Source organism: Dipodomys ordii, unplaced genomic scaffold (assembly GCF_000151885.1).
Source record: "Dipodomys ordii isolate 6190 unplaced genomic scaffold, Dord_2.0 Scaffold32, whole genome shotgun sequence".
In the NCBI taxonomy this organism is placed as follows: Eukaryota; Metazoa; Chordata; class Mammalia; order Rodentia; family Heteromyidae; genus Dipodomys; species Dipodomys ordii.
In genome coordinates this window covers 3,301,319-3,311,933 of record NW_012267248.1, presented here as the reverse complement: position 1 = coordinate 3,311,933, position 10,615 = coordinate 3,301,319, and positions in this window count along the sequence as shown.

The window sequence follows — 10,615 nt, the reverse complement described above, 5'->3', positions numbered from 1 at the left end:
CCCACGACTGGCAACAAAACAAAACAAAACACCATACCTGTGGGCCACACAAATCAGGAGAAGCTTCCTGAGGGACTTGACTTTGCAGGAGAGGGACCACTAGGGGGCCCTGTGCCCTTCAGCCTAGGCATGACTACCACCACGACCTTCACCCCCTCACCCCGTTCCTTCCCTTCTTCCTCCTCCCCCCACTAATATTGAGACTAGAGTCCTAGGCCAGTACCATGCTCACCTTTGTGCCAATCTGGTTGCCACACTGGCGTGTCTACTGTACACAATCTCCCCCAAGGTTCAGGGCTATGCAGCAGTTGGATGCATGTCCTCAGTAGTGGTGCACACAGAAGCAAACAGGTAGGGCCGAGGAGCAGGAATCTGACACAGCCAACTCTGCTCCCTATTTATACCTCTGGGTGTTACAGAGCCAGAGGAGGTGGGGTGGACTTGATGATGGACAGGGCCAGCAGTGCTCCAACTCAGTCTCTCTACTGCTGGGTAAGCAGAGGGCCCTACCAGTACCCACCCAGCCCTGGCATCCAGCTGCCTGCTGCAAGCCCATGAGCACAGCCACCTCTCTAGTTGGATCCTTTGGTCACACTGCCATTCACCTTCCACCCTGACTCACAAGAGGTGCTGTACCCTGGGATCCAGGAAGCAGGAGGAGGGGCTTCCTCTACACAAGGTACTTGTGCCAGAAGCCAAGAACAAGCCTACCTTCTATTTTTGATAGGAGGGCCTAAAACTGAAGGGGCATGTTCAGCTGTGATCCCAAGAACAAGAACACCTGCTGGATTCCATGACTGATCCACTTTCCATTCTGGGAAGAATCAGGGCATGTTAAGGGAGTTAAAGGCCGAGTGTGGTGCTGTGTGGGGAGTAGTGGGGGAAGAGTCCTTGCCATACTAACAGCTGGTCTGCATCACAGGTGGAAGGCAGAAGCCAGTTAGGAGGGTGTCATCCTTTGGGCCAGGTCACCTCTTCACCAGGAAACCAGACCTCCCGAGGCTGAGCAAGTGGCACACAAGTGCTAAATTCTCTCCTCTTGCTGCCCAGAATGCTGGCCCCATCAGACAGCTTGTCTACTCAGGCTATTCCAGAGACCCAGGGCTTAGCCTCCACTTTTACCTTCCCCCACACCCACTTGCAACTCCACACCTTAGTTCACCATCAGCTGGAGCTTTCTAGAGAGACTCTATGCTCTGGCTAGTGCCACTGATTGCAGTGTCTCATGAATTTTTCTGAAGCTAATTATTAGCTTTTGCTATTTCATTCAAGAGGGAATGGGGTTCTGTTTCTGCCACCTACTATCCACTCAGGGGTCAAATATCTAACCAGGCAATCATACACATGGGTTGAAATCATGCTTGCCCTGCTGAAGGCTGTGAGCTTCTGCTCCACTCTTGGTGTAAACATTCCAAACTACCACACTGACACTGCTGTGGCTATGGTGCTGAGGACAGAAGAACAGGAGGAAATGGAGCCAGTGACATTTTCCCTCCCCCAGAAAAGGCCTGTGAAGAGCTTGGCTGAGGAATGGGGAAGGGATTGGACCTCCCCCTTCTCCATCTCATTTTGGTTTTGGCAGTACTGGGGTATAGTATAGAATCCAGAGCCTTCTCTATGCTAGGCTGCCACTTTACCACTTGAGCCAAGTCCTGATTTGTGTTGCTGATTTTGGAGAAGACTCCAAAAGCTCTAGGGAGATTTTCTGCCCAGCTTAGCCTTGAACCCTGCTTCTGAGGAGCTAGGATTGATACTGAAAACCTGCAACACCTGGATCATGTCCCTGGTTTGTCTCAATGGTGTCAAAGAATGCAACCAGAGAGAGGAATAAAATGATGAAGATTGATTGAAGAAAAAGATGAGCAGAGTTACTGCTCAATGGGGAGGATTCTAAGAGAGAGCATCATCTTGAGTTCCTTATGTAGGCATTAATAAGACGTCTCTAGGAGAGAGCTGTGTAACTCTCAATTTTCTTTCACAGCCTATGGGCCATATCAGTGTCCTCAGACCCAATCAGAGACTCCATGCAGTCTGTAGGAGCAATCCATGAGTCCTTCAGTCTCTCTGACAGGGACTTGCCTCTGGGGTCTAACAAGCCTGGTGTTCTTATGCAAGTCTTCCCTGATACCCAAGGGGCTCACTTGTACAACTGCTTGTGACCATGGTGCTGTAATGTCTAGGGAATCTCTGTATGGGAATGCTCAAGGACATGGTGAGGGATGCAGAATCTCTCTGGAATGGGTGGGATCCTTAGAGGCTGATTCCCTAACTGGTCTCTCTCTGTCTTCCTGATTACATTGATGAGCTCCCATGCCCAGCTCTTTCATCTGTTTTTCCAGGTATATAGACAGCAGCCCTGCTCTTTATTGGACAGGTGATGTCAGGTTACACTGATGTCCTCCAGCCATAGATACTTTCCTGCTGTAGACCGGATGTCACCAATAAATAGTGTTTGAGTGCATTGTGGGGTGATGCTGGCAACATTCAAACTAGAGAATTTGTTCCAGGTGAAGGCTTAGTGTGTGCAGCTTTTACAAGAAGACTAAGTTTTTACCCTTCTCTTCATCTGTCTGTCCTCCATAGCTGCCCTCACAGAGCTCCAACAAAAAAAAGTTGGGGTTAAACACCAGGAAATGGGACATCAAATGGAGGGAGGGATCAGTAGAAGCGGGTAGACAAAGGAAAAGAGAAACTGGCTAGAATGTAGTTTTAAAATTCAATGTATCCTACACAATTAAGAAAATTGAGAGAAGGGCTGGGCTTGGGAGGGACAGTGGAACTGATGAGAGGGTGACATTGATCAAGAAGCATGGTACTCACAGACGGCTTTGTGGAGTGGTTTTGAAGAGGTTAGTTTCAACATTATGCCCCCAAATTTTACAGTATTTGTACCTCAGGTGATAATTTAGAGTAAATATATGCTACTTTTTTTCTGTTATCTTCTAGAATGCGTCACATTCATTCTTTTTTTTTTTTTTGTGAGTCATGGGGCTTGAACTCTGGGCTTGAGCACTGTCCCTGTGCTCTTCAGCTCAAGGCAAGTGCTCTACCACTTGAGCCACAGTGCCACTTCCGGTTTTCTGGTGGTTAATTGGAGATAAGAGTCTCACGGACTTTCCTGTTTTGAACCGTGATCCTCAGATCTCAGCCTCCTGAGTAGCTAGGATTACAGGTGTGAGCCACCAGTGCCTGGCCACATTCATTTTTGATACAAATGCTCCTCTGGACCTTTCAAAAGGGAAGATGCTATTCCTAGTCAGACATCAAATTCATATTTAGCTGTACCCACTAACATACTGATGTATACACACAAACTCTATGTGCATTGTATTCTATATACATGTATCCAATGAAGACACTAACAAATTAGAAAGTACTAAAGATCAGGAGTATATCTCTCCACTGTTCCTAAATGGACTTCATTCAAAGCTGACAGAGTTGGCTTTGAACCATGAGCCTCAGATCTTAACCTGCTATAGCTAGGATTACAGGCATGAGCCACCAGTGTCTGGCTTAATATGTAATATTTTGTTAGCTTTCAAATAAAAATATTTTCTAAGTCTGGGCATGGTGGCTTTTATCTAAAATCCAAACTACTCAGGAAGTAAAGATCAGGATTACAGTGTTCTGGGGGGAAAAGTCTTAACAAAACCCCACCTCAACCAAGAACATGGCCTGGGGGCATACGTTTATCCTCCTAACTATACGAGAAGCACAAATAGGATTGTGGTACAGGCCAACCTTGGTAAAGATATGAGACATTATGACATGGAGGAGCTAACTTTTCTAGAGAGCATGAATGACTATTCCCATTGTCTATTGCTCCTTTATACTTCTTACTCAAAGTTAGCTTAACATTTGTTCTGTTGTATGTCAGCAGATACAATTCTGTTTTCTGATTTTTCTCTTCAGTGCTAGGAATCAAGCCTAAGGCTTCATACATGCTACTACCCACAGTCTGTCCCTTTCTGTTTCAGAGTTTCTTAAGATGGCTGGACTCTGGTGGCTCATACCTGTAATACTAGCCACTTGGAAGGCTGAGATTTGAGAATTGTGGATCAAAGACAGCCTGGTTAGACAAATCCAGTAGACTCTTATCTCCAATTAATCAACAGAAGACCAGAACTGGAGGTATGGCTCAGTATTATGAAAAGCCCTATTACAGGTGTGCACAAGCACACACACACACACACACACACACACACACACACACACACACCTCTTAAAAATAGCAGATTCATTTATACTATTTTCCATCTTTTTCCAGTAACTTTGTGTTTTGGTTTTACATGGCCACATGTATTTTTTCATTTCTTATATTTTGATGGTGAAACAAATAGAGTTTGCCAATATGATAGTATGTGAACACATTTGTTGAATTGGTTTTATGTGTTCACTAAGCTTTTTAACTTCATATCTCAGTAGCATTTTACACTGCTTTGTTTTTCCTAATTGATTATACATCCTTTGAAATGTTGACTTTTGAGCATATTACCTACCTTTAAACATTCCACATCTGCTTCTATGTTTTCTTTCAACTGACTTACATAAAAAGGTCTAAATTTTTCTTCAATACCTATTTGAGAAAATAGTCCTTTAAATTTCATAGTTTGAAGACAGTTAAAATATTAGCCATCTATTTTCTTTGAATTACTTACCTTAACCTGTGATAAAAGCATTAAAATAAAGTTTTAAGCTCCAAATTACTGTTTCATCTAACAGGATGAAGCACTAAGAATAAAGAACAAGGGCCAGAATACCACTAGAAGTTGAAACTCTCACCTAACAGTGTGCATTTGGCTCTAGGTTTAGCAAAGCCCTAGTGATGCAAGTTAATCTACAGGAGAACAAGGATGGGAAAACTCCAAGTTTTGTTCATCTGGCCTCAAGTTTATGAGAGGGTTGGATATTCAGAATAAGAACTCAGGGAAAGGTGACATTTGCTACTTTAAAAGGAAAATAAGACTTCAAAAAGGTGTAGCAGATGTACTTTGCTGCTGCTTCTTGTAAAAACAACAAAAATCCCTAGATACTACATATCAAACAAACACATAGATACTCTGTAAGCAGAGTATACTCTATATCCTCTGAAGGCAGATTAGTTGAGGCCTGAGGGTCTGAGTAAAAACCAAGTAGTGAGTTCCTGTATTTCTGCTCTGCCTCCTCTATCCCAGAGCTGCAGCAGAAACCCACAAACATCCAGAGGCACAGACAACACCAATAAAGACCCTTCTTTCCAGCCATAGGATTAAGTAAGGGGCAGCCTACTAACATAGGAATCCTTTGATCCATAGTGTTTCTATTCCACTTCCACAACATGGAAGAAAACTGTGACTCCTCCCCAGCTCACACCAGCTATGACCAGTGAACATCTTGGACCTTCCCCTCAAGAGAGGCAATTAACCTCCACCAGGCTGCTGTCAGAGACTGCCAAAGAGGAAGCCTGAACTTTTCAGCCTAATGGCTGGGAATGAGTCCCTCCACAACCATGGGGGTAGTAGGCCTCAAAAGCAGCCATGTGACAGGAATAGGATACTCTTTTCCATTCCCCACAAGGGAAATATTAGAGGAAGCCTCATGGAGAGCTGGATGTCCACTGCCATCTGGTAGGTGTGAGGGACCTCCACCTTGGGTATCAATGAGGATAACCAGAAAACCTGGATTTCTACCTTTACCTAGCATTTGTATGATAATAATCACTATTTCTCCTGCCATCCAGGGCAAAACAAGTCCAGCTAAAACAGAGGAATAAAGAAGATTCAGACTCTCATCATATAGGAAGGAAAAGTGTAAGGCACAATGGAAAACCGTTTACTGTATCAACAACCAGAAGGATGCTTAACAGCATGAATAAAGGCAATAGATGCCAACACTGAGAATACAGAGATGTTGGTTTTACCTCCCCCAAAGGGTAAAGTAGCCACAATAAAAAATGTTTACAAAGAAATTACAAACTTGCTTAAAATACATGGAAGAATGGAAAGTCTTAGCAAAGAAAGAGGATGGGGCTAAATACCGTGGTAGATGTATGCTCACCATGCTCAAAGCCTGAGTTCATGCTCAGCACTAACAAAATCAACAAAATTCACCATAAGATATTCATTTTAAGTATGAAGAACACAATACCAAGGACAAGAAGCACAGCATATAGTGCATGAGCCTAAAAGCCAAATGGAGGAAGAGAGAACAATCAGTGAAATGTAATAGAGAATGCCAGGCTGCCTGATCCAAATGAGATGGAGAAAGTTAACTGAGGAACAATATGTAGAGCCTCAGAAATCTGTGGGACCTAACCAAAGATCTAGTGTTTATGCCATCCTAGTTCCAGAAGGGCAGAAGAAAGAGTATGACTGAAACACTGAGGTTTTTCATGGCTAAAATGTTCTGAAACATGACAAGATACATTCAAGAAACTAAGCAAAACCCAAGTCAAATAAACTCTAAAACATATGCACAGCAAAACAAAGTACATTACTACAAAACAAGAAAAAGAAAACCCAAAACACTGGAAAGTAATTGCAAGGGAAAGTATTGCTTATGGGGGAGAAAACACACATGATTATAAAGACAGATAAATTTTGAAACCTTGGTGGCTAAATTGAAGTACCACAATAGTTACTGAGTGCTGGAAAAAAAAAAACTGAACTGTCAATTCAGAATCCTAAACTCAGCAAAACTGTCCTTCTGAAATTCTGGAAAATCAAGACATCTCAGAGGAAAAGTAAAATAATTCATTAGTCTAGAAGAATGGCTAAAATATTCAAAGATAAAAGAAAACACCTTGGAAAATCAGGAAGGAAGAATACATGTAATAAAGTACAAATACATATTTAGTCTCTGTCCCTGATTTCATTCTTCATAGCTCCTGTAATGTATCTAATACAGGGGTCTTTGGGACAGCGGCTAGAAGAGTAGACAGCTTCATAACAGAGACTGGTGATCAGAGAGGCTAAGCCCCAAACACAGAGCTAAAAACTTGGGTACCCCCTTGCAACTCCAAGAAAAGGAGAAGGACTGGCAATTAATCACCAATGATCATTGATGTAACCAATCATGCTGACATAATATAACCTCTATAAGCAGTGATAGCCACTTAGGTACTGAGATTTTTTGGGGGGTTGGTTCCACTGAAGGACTGAGAAGGCAATGTGCCTAATGAAGCGCTGCAGATGTCACCTCTCACCCAGACCTCATGTATGTGTCTCTTCTTTCTGTTCATTCTTATATTAATATCATATAAGGATTTTTTCTTTAGAGATCTTTTTACCTCCTGACATTGAAGGATATTTAGGTTTTGTTTGTGCTATTTGGGTAGTTTGTTACTCATGTACTTCCCCTGTTATTGTTCCATTTTCTTTGGTCTGTGTATACTCCTTGAAGGTGATTATGCATCTTTTCTATCTGTAGTATCTTTTGCAGGGTTTCATCATAATAATAGTCTTGGTTTGATAGGGGTGTGTGTGTGTGTGTGTGTGTGTGTGTGTGTGTGTGTGTGTGTGTGACACGAGCATGTGTGCACACATCTATATTCATTGTTATATAGATAGGCTTTTGGCTTTCACAAAATATGCCATAATTTATGCAGCTACACACGTGCCTCTGTTCTGGGGTCCAGATGCATCCAGTGATACTCTAGGCTGCTTGACTTCTGCCTACACAGCTCACTTGGGCTCTCTTCATTATTGTTTCTCTTTCTCTCGATGCAGCATTTGGAACAGTCTTTAAGCTTTCCCTTTGTACTATGAATCTATTAAGCATAGTGAGTGAAATTTTTACTTCTGATCCTCCATGAACAGCATCTTCAAGTTCAATTTGAAATCCTTGCACATTGAGGGATTTAAAACTAAGCACCATTTGTGTGCTTGCCAGAACTGGAACTAAAAAGGGCCATGGGCTTGCAGTACAGCGTAGTTCACAATAGTGAAAGCTTGAATGTTAGCATTGGTTCCCATGTGGGCTGGAAAAGTCAATTCTAATACAGGCACCCAGCAGCCCTAGAGGAAAATAAGGGACCCTCATAACGACCCTGCTGCCGACTTTTATAGACAAAGCAAGAAATATGAAAGAAAATGTGACATTATTTCTAGGTTTTTAATTCCAGTGTTAATTTTTCTAATTTTGTTCATTAGTTGTTCAAAGGGGTTTCTGCAACTTAGCATCTTGGAGTTTTTAATAGCAGAAATTAAAATACATAAAATTTTTCCAGTGATTGACCAGGAACACTTTTATTTTCTCTTAAATACCATTTGTGTGTCTTTTCTACTGGATTTGGCTTATTGCTTTTCACTTTTGAAGAAGTAGTTCTTGGTTCATAATTAATGACTCATGACCTTCCCTCTCAGAACACTTCTGTTGCTAATTTTACCAGTAGATCCTCATGTATTTCTCAGGCATGGCTTTTGCTTTCTCCTAGCCAGAGCTCTGCATCTATTGCCACACTAGCCAACACTGAGGTGGCTCGTATAGACAGGATGATTATTTTGTATAAATGCTAAGTGCAGCATCTCTCTTACTCTCATCTACCTTGGTAACTGTATCGCTTACTTAGTATAGTCCTGGACCATTATGATAAGCAAAGATGAGAGCTGAAGATGCAGCTCAGTGGTAGAGTACAAGCCTGGCATGCACAGGGCTCTCAGTTCAGTCCCCACCACCAAAAGAAGGAAAGGAAACAAATGTTAGTCTCAGGAGACTATATATTAGGACTGATGGAAAAACAGCACCCAGATTAGCATTGAGGAGTTGTGACATGAGGATCACTGGTAGAATGTTTTGGATGGAGAGAAGACAGCCCTTTGATGTGTGTGTACCCTTTTCGAAAGCAGAGGTAGAAACAGGGGATGACCCTCTCTGGTAGTCACCTCCTGGACAGGGGAAGGAAGAAGCCCTGACATATATGTTGCTCTACAGAGACCAGAATCTAAAGCAGCAGCACCACACCAGGCCATGGCCCAGCAAGGACAGGTTTGTCACAGGACCTTCTTGCATTAGAGAGAAGTCTTTTGACCACTTTGGCCTTACTATTCATATTTCCTTAGGCTGTTTTCTTTTTCTCCAACTTGTCAGACCTACAGCAGATCCTCTACAGGAGACCCCTTCTCTCTAATCTCATTCTCTAAAAGTCTCCAAGTTTAGAGCTGTACATATTAGACCAAATAAATGGGGGTGGATTTTCTGTCAGACATAGATTGAAACTGAAAGGTATCTTTGAAGTAGCCTTTGTTAAGGTTCTGATTTGGACAGTCTGGTGTTGATAAGTCCTGGGTTTGTGACCAGCATTCTGGTCTAATTCTGAGGTGACACTGGGAGAGAATTGGTGATAGGACATCACAGACCACTGTGATTTCAAACTCTTGGCAGGTACAGCTCCGTTCATGGATGCACTAACAGCCAATGGAACAACCAACATACAGACGTCTGTTACAGGAGTGACGGCTGGGAAAAGGAAATTTCTTGACGACAGAAGAGACCAGCCTTTTGACAAGCGGTTGCGTTTCAGTGTGAGGCAGACAGAGAGTGCCTACAGATACAGAGATATTGTCGTCAGGAAGCAAGATGGCTTCACCCACATCTTGTTATCCACAGAATCATTGGAGAATAACTAAACCCAGAGGTGAGAGACGCACCTTGCTATGCGCTTTGTGTTTCTCCATGCCTGCTCTGCTGAATGACTCTTTATGCTCTTCTGAAACCTCCTTCTGAGCTGGCCCACAATGTGCCCAGGAGGTGGGAAGCAGAGGGAACTTGGCAGCTTGGCTGCTAATCACTCTGGCTGCACTGACATGGGGCAGTAGGCATGTGCTGGGCATCTGCTCCATTCTACTGGTGTGGGATCCAGTGGGAACTTTGGCTCTTACCAGGAGGAGGCAGCAGTGCCTCTGTGCTCAGGCCACCTCCAAGGTGGGAGCTCTTCATTTGCAGGGGCTGCGGCTTTGCTGCTGCTCTCTAGATTATTTTGTGTGTGCAAGATAACAATGACCAGGTTTTGTCCTGTGAGGAGTTTCCCTGCCAGCTTAGAACACCGATGGTCTTAGTGTTGTGGCAGAGCACACAGCAAGGGGCTTTCTGAGCATGTTCATTGTGTAATACTTGAAAGTAGCAGCTCGCAAAGACCAGCGAGACTGTTGTTGAAGAGATTGTTGTTCAAAAGCCAGTGCTAGGAAGGCTCTAGAATTAGACACATCTCAAGTTGCCCTGGGACTCACCAAAGTTTTAAGTTCTAATGTTGCTGTTTTCCTTTGTACACAGTTGGAGCAGGTTGTTTCCAAACAAGGAAAGCAAATTACAGAAAAGTCTGTGTACTAGCAACACGCAGAGCAAACAGTTTCGGGCTTGATCCTTGATACATTTTTAGACTTCAGTCCCTTCACTGGTGAGTCTTTTTAATGTTTCCAAGATAATTGTAAATGATTTCGTGCCCTCTCACATTTTCCTTTCCATGATGGGCTTCCATTTCATGTACTTAGCATCAAGTCATTTAGGTTTCTGTCCTAAGTGAAAGAAAGAAAGAAAGAGGAAGAAAGAAAGAAAGAAAGAAAGAAAGAAAGAAAGAAAGAAAGAAAGAAAGAAAGAAAGAAAGAAAGAAAGAAAGAAAGAAAGAAAGAAAGAAAGAAAG